Here is an 18,099-nt window from a genome sequence, read left to right as displayed (position 1 = left end):
ACTCGTTTCACTTAGGCTAGACTAAAACATAAGAGAAGAACTTGGCACTAACCATGTAGTCGTGTTTTCTATAGCATATTCGTTAACCTGTCGTTCTTTGAACTCTTTAAAAATGTTGGGATATATCTGCGAGGTGTTTAGCCAAGTTCCATGCGTAGCCTACTGCTTTTAAATGACTTTGTGTACCTGATGGCTTGCCTTCACGCGATGTATCCGAAATAGTTGCAGATTTCACTGCACCTTTTGTTTTATCCACAAGGCCTAGAACTGTCGGCAAAGAACTATGTTGACGTTGGCTGCACACTCACTCACTCAGAGCTGCCTGCTTGACACGCCCACTTGCCTAGATGCGTGCAAGGAGCAGTGGGAGCAGCAGTTGACACAGACACAGAACGTTATTATTTTAATAAAGTATCGATTCTAAAAACGTCTGAAATCGTATCGTTTTTTGCGTGAAGGCATCGCGATACCTTTTTAGTATCGATACACCGTGCAACACTACTGTGTTATTACTATTACTGTGATAATACTACTGTGTTATTACTATTACTGTGATAATACTACTGTGTTATTACTGTGATACTACTACTGTAATATTACTGTGATACTACTGTGATACTATGATACTACTAATGTGATACTACTGTGATACTTCTCTGATACTACTACTGTGATATTACTGTGATTGTGATACTACTGTGTTATTTGTAACATTAGCTTTGGCAACACTGTACCCAATCATGGTAATAAAGGGCAGCCGTGGCCTACTGGTTAGCGCTTCGGACTTGTGACCGAAGCTCACTGTGCCGGGATTAGTGTGTGCTTCACCTCACTGTGTGTACACTGTGTGAATGTATATACTTACTTATACTAAAGCATCTTTGTATTTGAATTTGAGTTTTAGAGAGACAGAGTGACGGAGAGAGTGTGAGTAAGAGAGAGGGAGAGAGATTGTGTGGGTGTGTGTGTGAGAGAGAGAGTGGTGATCTGACAGCCTTGAGTTTGTAACACTTCTAAAATAACAGCTAGACCCACGTTCAGGAATGCACACACATACACACACACAGAGCTATACCCACGTTCAGGAATGCACACACATACACACACAGCTATACCCATGTTCAGGAACACACACACAAAGAGCTAGACCCACGTTCAGGAACACACACACACACACACACACAAAGAGCTAGACCCACGTTCAGGAACACACACACACACAGAGCTAAACCCACGTTCAGGAACACACACACACACACAGAGCTAGACCCACATTCAGTAACACACACACACAAACACACACAGAGCTAGACCCACATTCAGTAACACAAACACACACAGAGCTAGACCCACGTTCAGGAACACACACACACACACAGCTAGACCCACGTTCAGGAACACACACACACAGAGCTAGACCCACGTTCAGGAACACACACACACACAGAGCTAGACCCACGTTCAGGAACACACACACACACACACACAGCTAGACCCACGTTCAGAAACACACACACACAAACACACACAGAGCTAGACCCACATTCAGGAACACACACACACACAGAGCTAGACCCACGTTCAGGAACACACACACACAGCTAGACCCACGTTCAGAAACACACACACACAAACACACACAGAGCTAGACCCACGTTCAGGAACACACACACACACAGAGCTAGACCCACGTTCAGGAACACACACACACACACACACACAGAGCTAGACTCACGTTCAGGAACACACACACACACAGAGCTAGACTCACGTTCAGGAACACACACACAAAGCCTCTTTGATGTGGTTTCATCCTCCCCAGCACCTCTCCACACACACTGCCTTTCACACAATTTCACACACACACACTACACACACACACAGCCTTTCACACAGTTTCACACACACACATATATATATATATGCTCTGTCACTCATACACACAAAGAATGGTTCCTTGAGCTGTTTTTTTTCAGCAGGGAGGAAATCAAGGCCCTGACTTCAATTTAATTGAACATTTCTGGAAGGAACTAAAAATTCAAGGATTCAATATGGACCCCTGGAATCTTCAAGATTAAAAGACGATCTGTTTAGAGGAATGGGCCAAAATCACACCTGAACACTGTGATTGATTAGTTTCGTCATACAGGAAATGACTTGAAGCTGTCGTGACAAATAAAGGCATTTCCACAAAGTGTTGAAGAAATGTCAGTAGGCGTGTTCAATAGTTTTCCCTTGTGTCATCCCACTTTAGCATATATAACCTTTGCTCCAATCACACACACACACACACACACACACAAACACACACCTTTGCTCCAATCACACACACACACACACACACACCTTTGCTCCAATCACACACACACACACACCTTTGCTCCAATCACACACATACACACACACTAGGGGTGTAAAGATACTCACTCATTGCCCAATGTCGTCAAAGGACTTCATTACCCATACATCTACCGCAACTTAAGCACGTGACAACTCGCACTCTGTCGGTGTTTGACAGTTTTTACTCTTTTGTTTGTCAAAATTCAGCGCGAAATTAAACACTTACTATAGCATTCTTAAACGGCAACGATAGTCTGTAGAGTAGCCTTACGTTTGATGAAGGGATTTCCTTAATACTAAAGAATAATTTGGCCCTTGCTGCTTAAATAATGTACAAATTATTATTATTTTGTTCATATTCACTCAGACTTGGAACAAAATAGGCCCAGTTCATTGATATGTAGGCCTATTTTGTTGTAGGCAATGAGAAAAGGCGAAGATTGTCTTAAGCACCGTTTTATTTTATTTCGGTATTGTCTTACCTCAACAATAGGCTACAGCTCCTTGAAAACAATCAGATATAACTCTATAAAATCTATAAAGTCTATAAAAATGTATTTTCATGTTGTATTTGGCTGCTTTGTTTGGCTGAAATGTAGACTATTGTTTTTTCATTTCAATACAGTATATGATACAAACCTCAGTTTAGATAATCATATTCACACATTTGTTTTTGCCTAATTGACATGACCATAATAATTTATAATATAAAATTAATGTGCACCTTAAGCAAATGATAAAAAATCTTTCAGAATGCTTTCCATTCTTCAACTGCATCGAATCGCATCGAATCGTACTGAATCGTTTTTTATGAACATGTATCTTTTCTTGTATCGAATCGTGCCCATGTATCTAGATGTGAATCGTATCGTCTTTTACATGAGAGATTCACACCCCTAACACACACACATTTGCTCCAATCACACACACACACACACCTTTACTCCAATCACACACACACACACACCTTTGCTCCAATCACACACACACACACACACACCTTTGCTCCAATCACACACACACACACACACACACCTTTGCTCCAATCACACACACACACACACACACACCTTTGCTCCAATCACACACACACACACACACACACCTTTGCTCCAATCCAATTACTCTGCTGTAGTAACACACTCTGCCGCCTCCACTAAAATGCACAATTCAGGCAAAATGGCGATAAGTTCACAATTAGAAGAGAAAGGTTGGATTGTTCCCATTTTCCCAGTGTGTGTGTGTGTGTGTGTGTGTGTGTGCCTCAACTCTTTCTGATGGCACACACACATTCCAGTGTTCCACCTCACGACTTTCAATTAATTAAACTCCCATGCTGCCTTGTGCTTACACACACACCAGTCACACAATACCACCACACACACACACTTATCAACACACACACCAGTCACACAATACCACCACACACACACACTTATCAACACACACACCAGTCACACAATACCACCACACGCACACACTTATCAACACACACACCAGTCACACAATACCACCACACACACACACTTATCAACACACACACACCAGTCACACAATACCACCACACACACACTTTTCAACACATACACTCATCAACACACACACACACACCAGTCACACAATACCACCACACATGAACACACACACCAGTCACACAATACCACCACACACACACACTTATCAACACACACACACACACCAATTACACAATACCACCACACACACACTTATCAACACACACACACACCAATCACACACTGGTTTACAAACACACAGACTTATTAACACACACACACACACACACCAGTCAAACAATACCACCACATCCTGGTTTACACACACACTTATCAACACACACTAGTCACACATTACCACCACTCCCTGGTTTACACACAGACTTATCAAAACACACACACACACACACCAGTCAAACAATACCACCACACCCTGGTTTACACACACACTTATCAACACACACCAGTCAAACAATACCACCACACCCTGGTTTATACACGCACTTATTAACACACATTAGTCACACATAACCACCACACCCTGGTTTACAAACACACAGACTTATTAACACACACACACACACCATTCACACATTACCACCACACCCTGGTTTACAAACACACAGACTTATTAACACACACTAGTCACACATTACCACCACACCCTGGTTTACAAACACACAGACTTATTAACACACACACACACACACACACACTATTCACACACTACCACCATGCCCTGGTTTAGACACACACTTATTGTAGGAGCCATTTGTGACATGTATGTTTTAATTATTTTTATGACCCCTGCTGGTGAATGATGACCTTGTGACCTTTTTATGACCCCTGCTGGGGAATGGTGACCTTGTGACCTTTTTATGACCTTCTGACCTTTTTATGACCCCTGTTGATGAATGATGACCTTGAATGATGACCTCTCTATATATCTCTCTCTATATCACTCTCTATATCTCTCTCTCTATCATTCTCTCTATATCACTCTCTATATCACTCTCTCTATATCTCTCTCTATATCACTCTCTCTATATCTCTCTCTCTCTATCACACTCTCTATATCACTCTATATCACTCTCTCTATATCACTCTATCTATCTATATATCTCTCTACCACTCTATCTATATCTCTCTCTATATCACTCTCTCTCTCTCTATCTCTCTATATCACTCTCTCTCTCACTCTCTCTATATCACTCTCTCTCTCTCTATCACTCTCTCTATCTATCTCTCTATATCACTCTCTCTCTCACTCTCTATCACTCTCTCTATATCACTCTCTCTCTATCACTCTCTCTATCTATTTCTCTATATATCTCTCCCTCTCTCTATCACTCTCTTTATCTCTCTCTCTATCACTCTCTCTCTATATCACTCTCTCTCTTACTCTCTATATCACTCTCTCTCTCTATCACTCTATCTATCTCTATATCTCTCTCTATATCTCTCTCTCTATATATCACTCTCTCTATCACTCTCTCTATATCACTCTCTCTCTCTCTCTATCACTCTCTATATCTCTCTCTCTATATCACTCTCTCTATCACTCTCTATATCACTCTCTCTTTCTCTCTATCACACTCTCTATCTCTCTCTCTCTATCACTCTATATCTAAATTCAAAGGGGCGTTATTAGCATGACTGTTTGGTACAGTGTTGCCAAAGCTAGTGTTACACATAACACAGTAGTATCACAAGGAAGAGAAGACAGAGATGCAGCATACAATGTAGAAACATGTGAGCACAACATAGACAGTAGTGGAAATAATACTAGAATGATGGGTAGGGGTGTGTGTGTGTGTGTGTGAGAGTGTGTCTGTGTGTATGTGTGTGTGTGTGTGCGCACATGTGAGAACATATGCTTGTGTGCATATGTGTCTGTTTGACATTAGGTTTAGTTAAGTCATGTCCCTCAGGTTGTGACTTTTTAAGACATGTTGTGCTGCCAGGGCAGCAGAGGGCCCTTCACCAATAACTATGGCCATTTTATCATTGTCTTCAATGTCTATAACATGTTGTATGGTTTGCTGTAAGTTTATGAAAAAGGTCTGTCTTAACATGTCATATTTTTTGCAGTGAAGAGGAAAGTGCTCCTCTGTCTCAACCTTCTCTGCCTGACAGTGACCACATCATCTTTGTTCTCTTGGCAGCCAGGTGTTTCTGTGTCTGCCTGTTTCTACTGCTAGATTGTGGTCACTGAGCCTGTACTTGGTCAGGATGAGCCTCTCTGCTTCGTATCTCTGACAGAGCTGAGATACTCTGCCAATTCATATTCTCTTTTTAGGGTCAGATAGGAATTCATTCTACTTTGGGTGGTAGTTTGTCCAATGTTCTAAATATTCTTCTTTTGCTTGATTCATTATTTTGAACTTTTAGCATTGATCGGCAGAATTCTGCATGTAGGGCTTCAGTTGGATGCTTGTCCCACTTTGTGTAGTCGTGCATACTGAGTGGACCCCAAACCTCACTTCCATATAGCGCAATAGGCAGGATTATGCTGTCAAATATTTTGCACCAGATTGTAATTGGGATGTTTATTTTGTGAAATTTTCTCTTTATTGCATAGAATGCCCTTCAGGCTTTTTCTTTTAGTGCATTCACTGCCATGCTGAAACTTCCTGATGCAGTAATTACTAGACCAAGGTAAGGGTACTGCATTGTGTGCTCTAGGACGGTGCTACCTAGGCTGAACCTGTATCTGTGTTCCTGACACCTGGGCTTTTTTTGGAAGATCATAACTTTGGTCTTCGTTGGATTTACTGTCAGCGCCCATGACTGACAGTACTGCTCCAGCAGATCTAGGAGCTGTTGCAGTCCCTGTTGTGAGGGTGATAGAAGAACCAAGTCATCGGCAAAAAGCAGGGATTTGACCTCCGTTTCTTGAAGTCTGAGTCCAGGGGCTGTAGACTGTTCCAACTGCACCGCTAATTTGTTGATGTAAATATTGAATAAAGTTGGACTCAGACTGCAGCCTTGCCTCACTCCTCTATTTTGTGTGAAAAAATCTGGGGCCGGTTCCCCAAAACGTTCTTATCGCTAAGTAGTTCTTAACCTATTCCTTAACCTCTCTCTTAACGTTATGGCACGATTCCCGACACGTTCGTACGCTAAGTATATCTTCTGTAAGTCACACTTTCGTAAGGTTGGTCTGGACCATTCGTAGCTCTCTCTTAGCGTTGTTTGAGCTCTCAAGACGCTAGTCGCCGCCACTGTGCAGCAGTCTTTAGAAATCAGTGCAGCGCAGTACAAGTCAAACTATGGTACAGTATGTTGATGATGTTGTGGCTCAACGATGATTTTATGTTATGGACATTTTAAGACTAATAATAAAATATGTTTGCAATGGGTGCAGGCCTATTTATGAAGTTTACTTTATTTTGTAGGCTATCAGAACTAATATGGTGGTAATTAGCCTAGGCTATTTCGTAATGTCATTAAAGCGTTCAATTTGGCAATCACTTTTGATAATTAAAAGCTGGCAAAGAATTTGCCTCTAAATGGCTAAGATCTATAAATGGGTAAGCATGGTGGTGTCCAGTAAGCGACCAACTAGGCCTATGGCAGCGATCCAACGTGTCCTTGTATTGAATAAAAAAAATGGCGCCGGCTGCAGAACCGTGTAGTCCATGTCGCTCCATACAGTAGCTCTTTTTTGTTGCTGTTGCACAAGTTATTCTGAAAGCTGGAACAGTGTCACCTTGTGCAAGCTCACCTCGTCCAGCAAAACTTCAAGTTCCTCTGACGAGAAGCTTGGTGCCCTTTTTTACGTTGCTTCCCCACCATACTGTATCTAACTCTCTCTCTGTTCATTGTAGATAGGTTGCTTTTTATTGAAAACATTAACCAATGGCAATCAATACCGCATTAAACAGAAGTAACTGCAGCTGCTTGCCAATCAATTCTAATTGTAAGGTACCTTACCATTAATATAAAAGTGTATTACATAATGTTTAGAAGTCGTTAAACCCATGTCAAGAAGTGGCCCAAGTGGCACAATGGGATAAGGAGGGTGGATGATTAGCGAGGGATAGGCCTACCCGGTTAGTCTACCCGTCACAACATATCGTGTGAACATATTACTGACAATTTGATAATTTAGTTAATAGTTTATATTTTACTGATAACTTAAACTATGTTAAAATAAATGTTACTGGAATAATTTGAGGAATGTTTCATTTGCATAGAACGTGTTGTCTTTCTTAACGCCGTCATGCACCTTCGCGTGAAGTAAAAAATCGATTCCTGAGCAATTCAGCAATTCAGCACCTTCACTTGGGACAGCGCCTTTGTAACGTCGAACATAAGAGGCAGCGTGTTAAGAAGCTTCCTAAGGGACACTTCGGGGAACACACTTAGGAACATAAAAAACTTTGGAAAGATATATCTTTTGAGTCTTCTTAGCGCGCTAAGAGTGAGCGTTACCGGGGAACCGGCCCCTGTTCGTTTTTGTCCAATTTTTATACTGCATTTACAATTTGAGTACATTGATTTAATTAAATCGAAAGTTTTACCCCCTACACCATTTTGCAAAAGTTGGTAGTATAATCCGTCATGCCAAATCGAGTCGAATGCTTTTTTTAAGTCTACAAAGCAAGCAAATATCTTTCCATTTTTTTTTGTCTTTTACATGTTTATTGATTAGGGTGTGCAGGGTGTAAATGTGATCTGTTGTGCGGAAATTTTTAAGAAATCCAATTAGATTTTTACTAAGGGTATTGTGTTTATTAAGGAAGGTTTGAATCCTGTCATTCAAAATACAATTAAATACCTTCCCCAGGTACACAGATACCTCTGTAGTTATTTGGGTCCAATTTGTCTCCACTTTTATAGATTGGAGTAATAATCTCTTGATTCCAGGTGTCAGGAAAGCAGCCAGAACTAAGGACAAGATTGAACAGTTTGAGCACAGCTTTTTGTAATGACGGGGTGCTTTTAGCATCTCAGTTCTGATGCTGTCAGGACCGCATGCCTTTTTGGGTTTTAGTGATTTAAGCTTTTGTGCCAATTCTTCTATTGAGATGGGGTAATCAAGGGGGTTTTGATTGTTTTTAATAATAGATTCTACATTTTGAAGTTTTTCTTTTATATGGTTCTGATTCGGGTTTAACTGTCCAGATGGTATTTCACTGTACAGATTTTTTAAGTGCTCAATCCATGTTGTTTCATTTTGAATAGGTAGGGCCGATTCTTGTGATTTGGTTGTGCTCAAATTATTCCACATCTCCCAGAACTGGTTGTTGTTAATGGAGTCTTCAATTTGGTGTAGAATTTGGTTAGCATGCTTTATTTTTTTTCTGTTAATTGTGTGTTTGAAGTTTTTCAATGTTTCACAATATTTCATTCTAAGGGCTGTGTTTTCAGGCTGATGGTGTTTTAGGTTTGACAGCTGTCTCAACTTTTTTTGAATACTTTGGCATTCAGAGTCAAACCAATCATGGTCTTGATTTTTCTTTTTCTGTTTGGTTTTCCTTACTAGTTCAGCCTTGTGTGCCGACTGTTGGAAGATCATGGCTCTTTCACAGCCATATTTATACCAGTTGCATTGTTAGTGAACTTTTTATTAGTAAAATTAGTAATATGTTCAGATAATTTAGGTGAGTTTAGTGCCTGTGTAAATTTTTCTGAGCTGTTTGGAGTCCATCTGTAGGTCAAATTAAGTTTATACAGCTTATTGGACTCTGTGTTTGTGTTTCTGGATTCAGGAATCATTTTCAGAAAGACATTAGTTTGATTATGGTCAGAAAGAGCAGTTTGCTGCCTGACAGTGAATGCATTGAAGGAGGAGGGGTCCATGTCAGTGACTGCATAATCAACTACACTGCTTCCAAGAGATGAACATGTGAACCTCCCTAAAGAGTCCCCTTTTATCCTGCCATTGAGTATATACAGGCCTAAGGCTTGACAGAGGTGCACTAACTCTCTACCACTTTTGTTTACAACAAGGTCTAGGTTGTTTCTTTGGTTAAGGTATGGTGTGGTATCTGGGGTGATTCTACCAAACACATAGCTATTGCCTTGTGGGTCGGTTTGGTCAGGCATATTTCCTGTCCTTGCATTAAAATCGCCACACAATAGCACATTTCCTTGGGCTTGGAAATGGCTTGTTTCAGTTTGAATTGTGTGGATAAGCTGCTCGTCAAAATCAGGAGAGTCTGCTGGGGGGGCATATACTGCGCATAGATATGTGTGTTGTTTTGATATGCCAGTCTTATTGTCAATTCTTATCCAGCAGTGGGATTTTCCTGTTGTGATGACTGATATGTGTGTTGTTTTGATATGCCAGTCTTATTGTCAATTTTTAACCAGGGGGGTATTCCATCAACCTCGCTAAAGGCCAAACCTGGCTTATTTCGATAAGTCTCGCTAATTTTAGTGAGAATTCCGTTCCATTAATGAGGTTAACGTGAATCCCAGCTTGGTAACCATGGGAATTTATGCCACAGAACTAACCTGCTCCGTTGCAGGTTAACTTTCAAGCTAAATTAAGCTGTGTTGCAAAAAAAACCAATCAGTCGGAAAAGAGTCCAAAAAGATGGTTCCGTCAACCTGTGCTCTCGTCACCTGTAGCATACAACTTCAAAAATAGAAGTAGGCCTATAGAAATGTTTTTTTCCGACAGTGCACCAAGCATGGATTTACACATTCACTAGCTCCAAAGAATGTATGAAGATTATACGATTAAAAATCTTTTAACTTCACATGCGTGTGGTTCTAGGAATCGTGCTACTCTGCGTCATTTACGTTCGGTGGTGGTGTAACGTGCAGCGAGACGGCATAGGATAGGATTTACATTCTTGCGTGTTCGCAGGTTCGCTTCCCATACAAAGTATTAAGGCTACATAGTTTATCACCTTGATAATGGCATTTTTAGTTATAATCTTTGATGAAAGACATATGTCTACTGCTGATAAAGGGTCATGCACATTTAGTAGGCTGTTCAGTGACAGCTTTGCCAGTGGGCTATAGCCTATTAATATCTGATGCAAGCCAAAGGATAATTATTCTGTAGCCTAGGCAGCTAATAATTAAAACTGCTTCATGTGTCGACGATTGTTCATGAATGTCAAATCAACTGTGTGCTACACAGATTAAATATTAGGCATAAATTGAATTGAAAGCCATTGCATTTCAGATCATTTTATTTCAAAACACTTTGGGACTTATGGGAGACAATAGCCTATTATGTTGATACTAATTTATTTTATGACCACCTACACCTAGACAATAATTTGGAGTGAATGAACTCTTTTAATCTAAGAACGCTAGGCTATAGATAGTTTTGAATATCTATATGCTTATCCATAAGTTGTTTTTGAGTTTATACTATTTATTCATGCACTCGTTTTGTTCAAGCATAGACTGTAGACCTATGTGTTCAAGAGTGAAGCCAATCAAACTTGCAATTGATTTCAAAACCATTAGCATTGTTGTTTTAAATGTATGCTTTCATTATTCTCCCATTTCTGTAGGCAATCTATTTTTTTCTCTCAATGTTAAATTTGATGACTTTCGATGAAAATCCTGTAGATGGCGCTTGCCAAATCGAACAGAAATCGTCTAGTATTGTCTTAATTTTACGACATATATCCTCTTTTCGTCAATGTACTGTTTTGGTCTACTGTTCTACCTCGTGCACGAGCAGAGATGAAGCTGACTTTAACCTCGCTTGAATAAACGAGGCCAAGATGCCGCTAACTTGAGTTAATGGAACGGCTTCAGCCCCAAGTGGGAGTCTACGCTAGTTCAAGCCAGGCTATTTCTGTTAAGCGCCGCCTTCATTAGCGAGGTTGATGGAATATCCCCCAGCAGTGGGATTTTCCTGTTGTGATGACTGATATGTGTTTGGCAAGACTTTCCCTAAACCACACCAAAAGTCCTCCTGAATCTCGACCACGTCTTACAGTTTTTGCTTTGTGGGAGGGTATTATTATTTCCCCATAACCCGAGGGACAGCCAGTTGGCGTGTCACTACCACACCATGTTTCAGTTAATAGGAGAATATCAACATTTAAGATACATTTCAAGAATTCAGGGTCCACACTCTTCAGGCCAAAGGCTGATGAGTAAAGACCCTGAATGTTCCAGCAACTAATAACAAATGAACACATGTAAACAATCTGATTGGACCATTATGAAACAGAAATCTAAACAAGCAAATGAAAAAATTTTTAATAGTAAGCTACCCAAGAAGTTATCTATTTTTAGTTAACATCTAAAGAGATTTGTAATATGCAATATAGTACAATACAATAAGTTATCTAATTAGAAAACCTTTTAAAATATTTGTAATATGCAATATAATACAGTACTCTGCAAAACAATACAATTCTTTTTTTTCTTTCACATTTCAGCTACTGGGCACAAGCCAGTAGTCTGCTGCAGAGAATGTGCAGCATCTCCTTTATCTCCCCAAGTTCACTCTTCTCTGGTAGGGTAGGTTGGAGGTTAAGAGTGGGTGGGGTTGCTATTGTGTAGGGCTGTTGCTGTGGGGCTGCTGCTGCTGCAGCAGCATAGCTGTGGGGTTTTACCTGAGGCTGTTGCATCATGGCTGATGGGATGACTTGCATTGCCCTCTGTTGGACTGAGGGCAGGTCTGTGAGGATGACCTGGTGGAGTGTGGAAATTCTGCTGTGTGATGTGTGGCCCGGAGGCTATTTTGGATTGGCCTGGGAGTGGGGTAGTGGGTGTTTCTTGGGGTGGGCAGGGGAGGTGGGCGGGGTCTGGGGGGAGGTGTGAAGCTGGGTCTAGTGGGGTTACGGCCTAGGGCAGCATCTTTAAGGGTCTTTGCAAAAGACCGCACGCCATTCTTGTGGAGATGTATTCCATCATACATGTCATGGAGGCTGATGGTGGGGTTATGTGCCAGGTGTACGTTGGGCAGGGTGGCACACCTCCTGCTGACCTCTGCGTTGATCCCGTTGATGAGATGCGGGGCTGTGTCATGACGTGGAAGCAATGTTGACATCACGATGCATGACCTAGGAAACTCCCTGCTTGCTCTTTCTGTCACTCTCTTTATGGCTTACACCCTTCAATGAATGGTGTGCCAGTGTGTATGATGATACACTGGGGGTCTCCAAAAAGTTCCTTCCTCAGGAGCTGCTGTGCATGCTGTGTGGTACTGCAGGGCCTGACTGTCGCCTTGTGCACAGGGAATAGCCGCTGTAGATCCAGGAACCGCCTGTTGGAATCCATGAGGACGATGATTTCTTGGCTGTGTACTTCCTGCTTGTTTAAACCAAGATCCAGGGCAGTCTCACTCTCTCTCTCTATATCACTCTCTCTATATGTCACTCTCTCTATATCTCTCTCTCTCTATATATCACTCTCTCTATATATATGTCTCTCTCTATCACTCTCTATATCTCTCTCTCTATATCTCTCTCTCTCTCTATATCACTCTCTCTATATATCATTCTCTCTATATATCTCTCTCTATATCTCTCTCTCTCTCTATATCACTCTCTCTATATATCATTCTCTATATCACTCTCTATATCTCTCTCTCTCTATATATCACTCTCTATATCTCTCTATATCTCTCTCTCTCTATATATATCTCTCTCTCTATATATCTCTCTATATATATCACTCTCTATCTCTTTCTCTCTATATATCACTCTCATCTCATATCGATGATAGTGTCACTCCAGACTGTGGTACATTTGCCCCCCTGCGCCCCCGTCCTTAAAATGATTTGATTTGATTCAAAAAGGCTTTGATTTCAAGCGGCTTATTTGCAGATATGCATATATATGGCAAAGGAAGAAGTAAAATTGTTTGTCTTGGATTTCTGAAAATTCATCACTCTTGGATCTCAGATTACCTGCAGTATCCTGGCATGACCACAAGGAAATGGCCGTACGCCAGGGTGGAACCTGACGTAGAGATACATACTTTTCCACGTCAAAGATGTTTTTTATAAATCTGAGTGTTGGCACCGTTTAAGTCTAAGATGAAATGTGTGCAGAAGAACATTTTCTAAATGAGGCCCCTGAACAGTGACCTGTGAACAGCCAAACACAACACACACCAGACAACAGGGAACACAGCCACCAAGCTAGAGAGACAGAGAGAGAAGAGAAGAGATCATTAAGGAGGAGAGGAGAGGAGAAGAGAGAGGGAGAGGAGGAGAGATAAAGAAAGGAGATATGGGGAGATAAAGAGGAGAGATGGAGAGATAAAGAGAGGAGATATGGAGAGATAAAGAGGAGAGATGGAGAGATAAAGAGAGGAGATATGGAGAGATAAAGAGAGGAGAGGAGGAGAGATGGAGAGAGAGGAGAGAAGGACAGATGGAGAGAGAGGAGGAGAGATGGAGAGAGGGTGTCAGTGCGTAAGGAATAAGAGGTGGGGGGGTAGGGGGTCGGTGCGTAAGGAATGAGAGGTAGAGGTGGGGGGGGGGTAGTAGGGGGTCGGTGCGTAAGGAATGAGAGGTAGAGGTGGGGGGGGGGGGTAGTAGGGGTCGGTGCGTAAGGAATGCGAGGGCTGCAGTGCGTTGGTTGAAACATGTTTCCCTTTATTGGCGTGGCGTCGCAAGGGAAGAGCACAAACACTCACAACAGTGACCACACAGGAGACAGAAGAGACACAGCAGAACACACACCAACGAGTAACATCCCACACCCCCGCCCAACACACACACACACACACACCAACGAGTAACATCCCACACCCCCGCCCAACACACACACACCAACGAGTAACATCCCACACCCCCGCCCAACACACACACACCAACGAGTAACATCCCACACCCCCGCCCAACACACACACACACACACACCAACGAGTAACATCCCACACCCTCGCCCAACACACACACACACACACACCAACGAGTAACATCCCACACCCCCGCCCAACACACACACACACACACACACACAGGCTCTCAGGAGTGGGCCATGTCCATCCACATAAACACACACACACACACTTTTCTTCCAAAAGGAACATGAGCTCAGCAGACACAGAAGCAGTGGCATCTTCCTCGTGGTGATATATTGCTATTCTAGGTCATTTACAAAGCTGATTTTATAGTACAGTAATTAATTAAAGCCACATCTATCAAATGGAGCCTAACACCATTACCCATCTCCTGTTAGCAGATAAGGATATCACATCTGGGGGGGGGGGGGGGGGGGGGTGGTGGCAGGTCTGACCACTACAAGAGCTGTGCACCACTACGGGAGCTGTGCACAACTACAGCACCACTACAAGAGCTGTGCACGAGAGCTGTGCACCACTACAAGAGCTGTGCACCACTACAAGAGCTGTGCACCACTACGGGAGCTGTGCACCACTACAAGAGCTGTGCACCACTACGAGAGCTGTGCATCACTACAAGAGCTGTGCACCACTACGGGAGCTGTGCACCACTACAGCACCACTACAAGAGCTGTGCACGAGAGCTGTGCACCACTACAAGAGCTGTGCACCACTACGAGAGCTGTGCACCACTACGAGAGCTGTGCATCACTACAAGAGCTGTGCACCACTACGGGAGCTGTGCACCACTACGAGTGGTTGAGAGAGAAGAGTTTGGCTCCGCTACGGGCCGTTGCTACGGCGCTAGGTACAGGCTCCTCGTTGCAAGAGTCGGCTATAAAACGGGACTTGCAGCGGAAAGCACAAGGTCATTCAAGGTGAAAGCACAAGGCTGTTCAAGGTGACCTTTCGTGACCTGTGGAGGCTGGTAAGCAGTCTGGATGAGAAGGGTTTCAGCACACACACACACACTCGCTGCATATACACTCCACAGAGTAGCGGCCAACCAGCATCAACGGTGCCCTTCAAGATCAACAGTGTGCTCTGGCGACACACACACACACACACACACACACACACACACACACTCCCAGATGTAAAGGGGTGAGCCCTACATTGTTCTGGGCTGTGCTAGTACGCTGGAATGGGTAATGGGTTGTCTACCACAGTACATGGGTAATGGGTCAAGTCTATCACCACATAACAACATCAGCTAAAATACAACTCTGAAAAATAATTTATTGCTTTTGTTTTTTTTTTCTATACTAATATTTCATTATTACTATTCATTTTGTATTTATTGTGAATAATGTCAAGATTATTATCATTGTATATATAGATATAGATATTTGTTTTTATACATCAAATACAAGATTTTTAAAAAATTGAGGAAAGAAAAACTGTAAACTTTAGTTTGGCATTCACATAAGCGTGTGGAGCGACACAGATTTCTTTCGGTAACAAAATACCTGCAAAATCATTTTATTGCTTTATGTATCTTTCGTAAAAAAAGAAATCGAAAAAAGAGGAGAAGGTGTGCTCCCCCGGTCTAGGAGATACCCAGGAGCTGGAGCCCGCACACACACACACACACACACATCAGGTCTGAGACTACATGGCGCCGCCTCAGTAACACACACACACCTTCCTCTCACTGATTGCTCTTTAAATAAGAAAATCAAATAACAAAATAAATAGCAAAAATCTGTAAGGTACCATCCAAGATGGCCGCCATAAATACGGTACCATTCAAGATGGCCGCCACAAATACGGTACCATTCAAGATGGCCGCCACAAATACCTCTGATTAATATATTGCAATAAATAGATAAATAGCACATGAGTCCTCCTGTCATTTCCAGAGTACGGCCCCTCGGTGAGAGAGCAAGTTATCAAAACAAGGTCTACGAAAACACACTGAGGGGGGAGGGGCTACACACACACACACACACAGGAGGAGCTACTCAGGAGAGCCGCTGATTGCTTCCCAAACAACAGATTAGAAAAGATAGTGGGGTCTTCTAAACACACACACACACACCCGAGGGGTCTTCAGTACAATCATGAAAAATAAAGCATTATGCGCCTGCAGAAAAAACACTGATTGAAAAAAGTTCAAATCAGATAAAATGTCACATGACTAACAGTGTTTTTTTTCTCTTTTGAAAATAAATCTCTTACAAAAGAAATCTGTTGCTTTGCTCCTTCAAGCAGAGCAAGTGGCTGCCACACTCGTACAATCATTAAAATGCCACTACTGCGCCACATTCGCAATTAAGAAAATCTCTCTTTTTTTAAAAAGGCTGCATTTTACAGTGCATAGCTGTAACAAATAAACAACTTTGATATTTATATACACAAAATAAAAATATTCTATATGTGAGCTTTTGTAAATACATTACTACATTTTTATCTTCTGCAAATGTAGACAATTAGAACGACACCTTGAGCACGGGGGAGAATCCCCCCCCACACTCCCAGTCAAAACGTAACACCACATCCAAACACCAGAATCTAGAAAAGAATAATAGTGTTCCTCCAGAGGAACAGGAAGAGAAGGACCAAAGCTGCCCCGAGGCTCTTCGTCAGGACGGCCAATCAGCTGCCCCCTCCGTCAGTCCCTCCGTCAGGACGGCCAATCAGCTGCCCCCTCCGTCAGGACGGCCACTCAGTGGCGTCTCAGTGTCCTGGGTGTCCAACGGTGCATAAGACTAGCTGGACAGATGCCATCCGACAGTGGACACATCCTACAGTGAACACATCCTACACAGGACACAGGACACATCCTACACAGGACACATCCTACACAGGACACATCCTTCGCAGGACACATCCTTCACAGGACACATCCTACAGTGGACACATCCTACAGTGGACACATCCTTCACAGGACACATCCTACAGTGGACACATCCTTCACAGGACACATCATACAGTGGACACATCCTACACTAGACACATCCTTCGCAGGACACATCCTACACAGGACACATCCTACACAGGACACATCCTACAGTGGACACATCCTTCACAGGACACATCCTACAGTGGACACATCCTTCACAGGCCCCATCCTTCACAGGACACATCCTACAGTGGACACATCCTTCACAGGACACATCCTACAGTGGACACATCCTGCACAGGACACATCCTTCACAGGCCCCATCCTGCAAAGGACACATCCTACAGTGGACACATCCTACAGTGGACTCATTCTTCACAGGTCTCATCCTACAAGGGATCTGCTTAGTGACACATCCTGCACAGGTCTCATCTGGAGTCCAGCTGGACTGGACCAGTCCAGGGTTGCCTAGGCAACCCTGCACAGTGTCGGTGCTGCACAGTGTCTCTTCGTTGGCCAGTGTCTCGTATCTCGTATCGTCTCAGCTCACGTGCACGTGGAGCTCCACTGCATCTCTTGTATCAGCAGCATTCCTTCCTGTAAACTTTGCTTTGC

This window comes from Alosa pseudoharengus, unplaced genomic scaffold, assembly GCF_046254945.1.
Source record: "Alosa pseudoharengus isolate Yale_2024_CS ecotype anadromous, Long Island Sound unplaced genomic scaffold, YU_APseudo_1.1 YU_APseudo_1.1_scf_17, whole genome shotgun sequence".
Lineage (NCBI taxonomy): Eukaryota > Metazoa > Chordata > Actinopteri > Clupeiformes > Clupeidae > Alosa > Alosa pseudoharengus.
Note: the sequence above shows the minus strand (reverse complement) of the source record.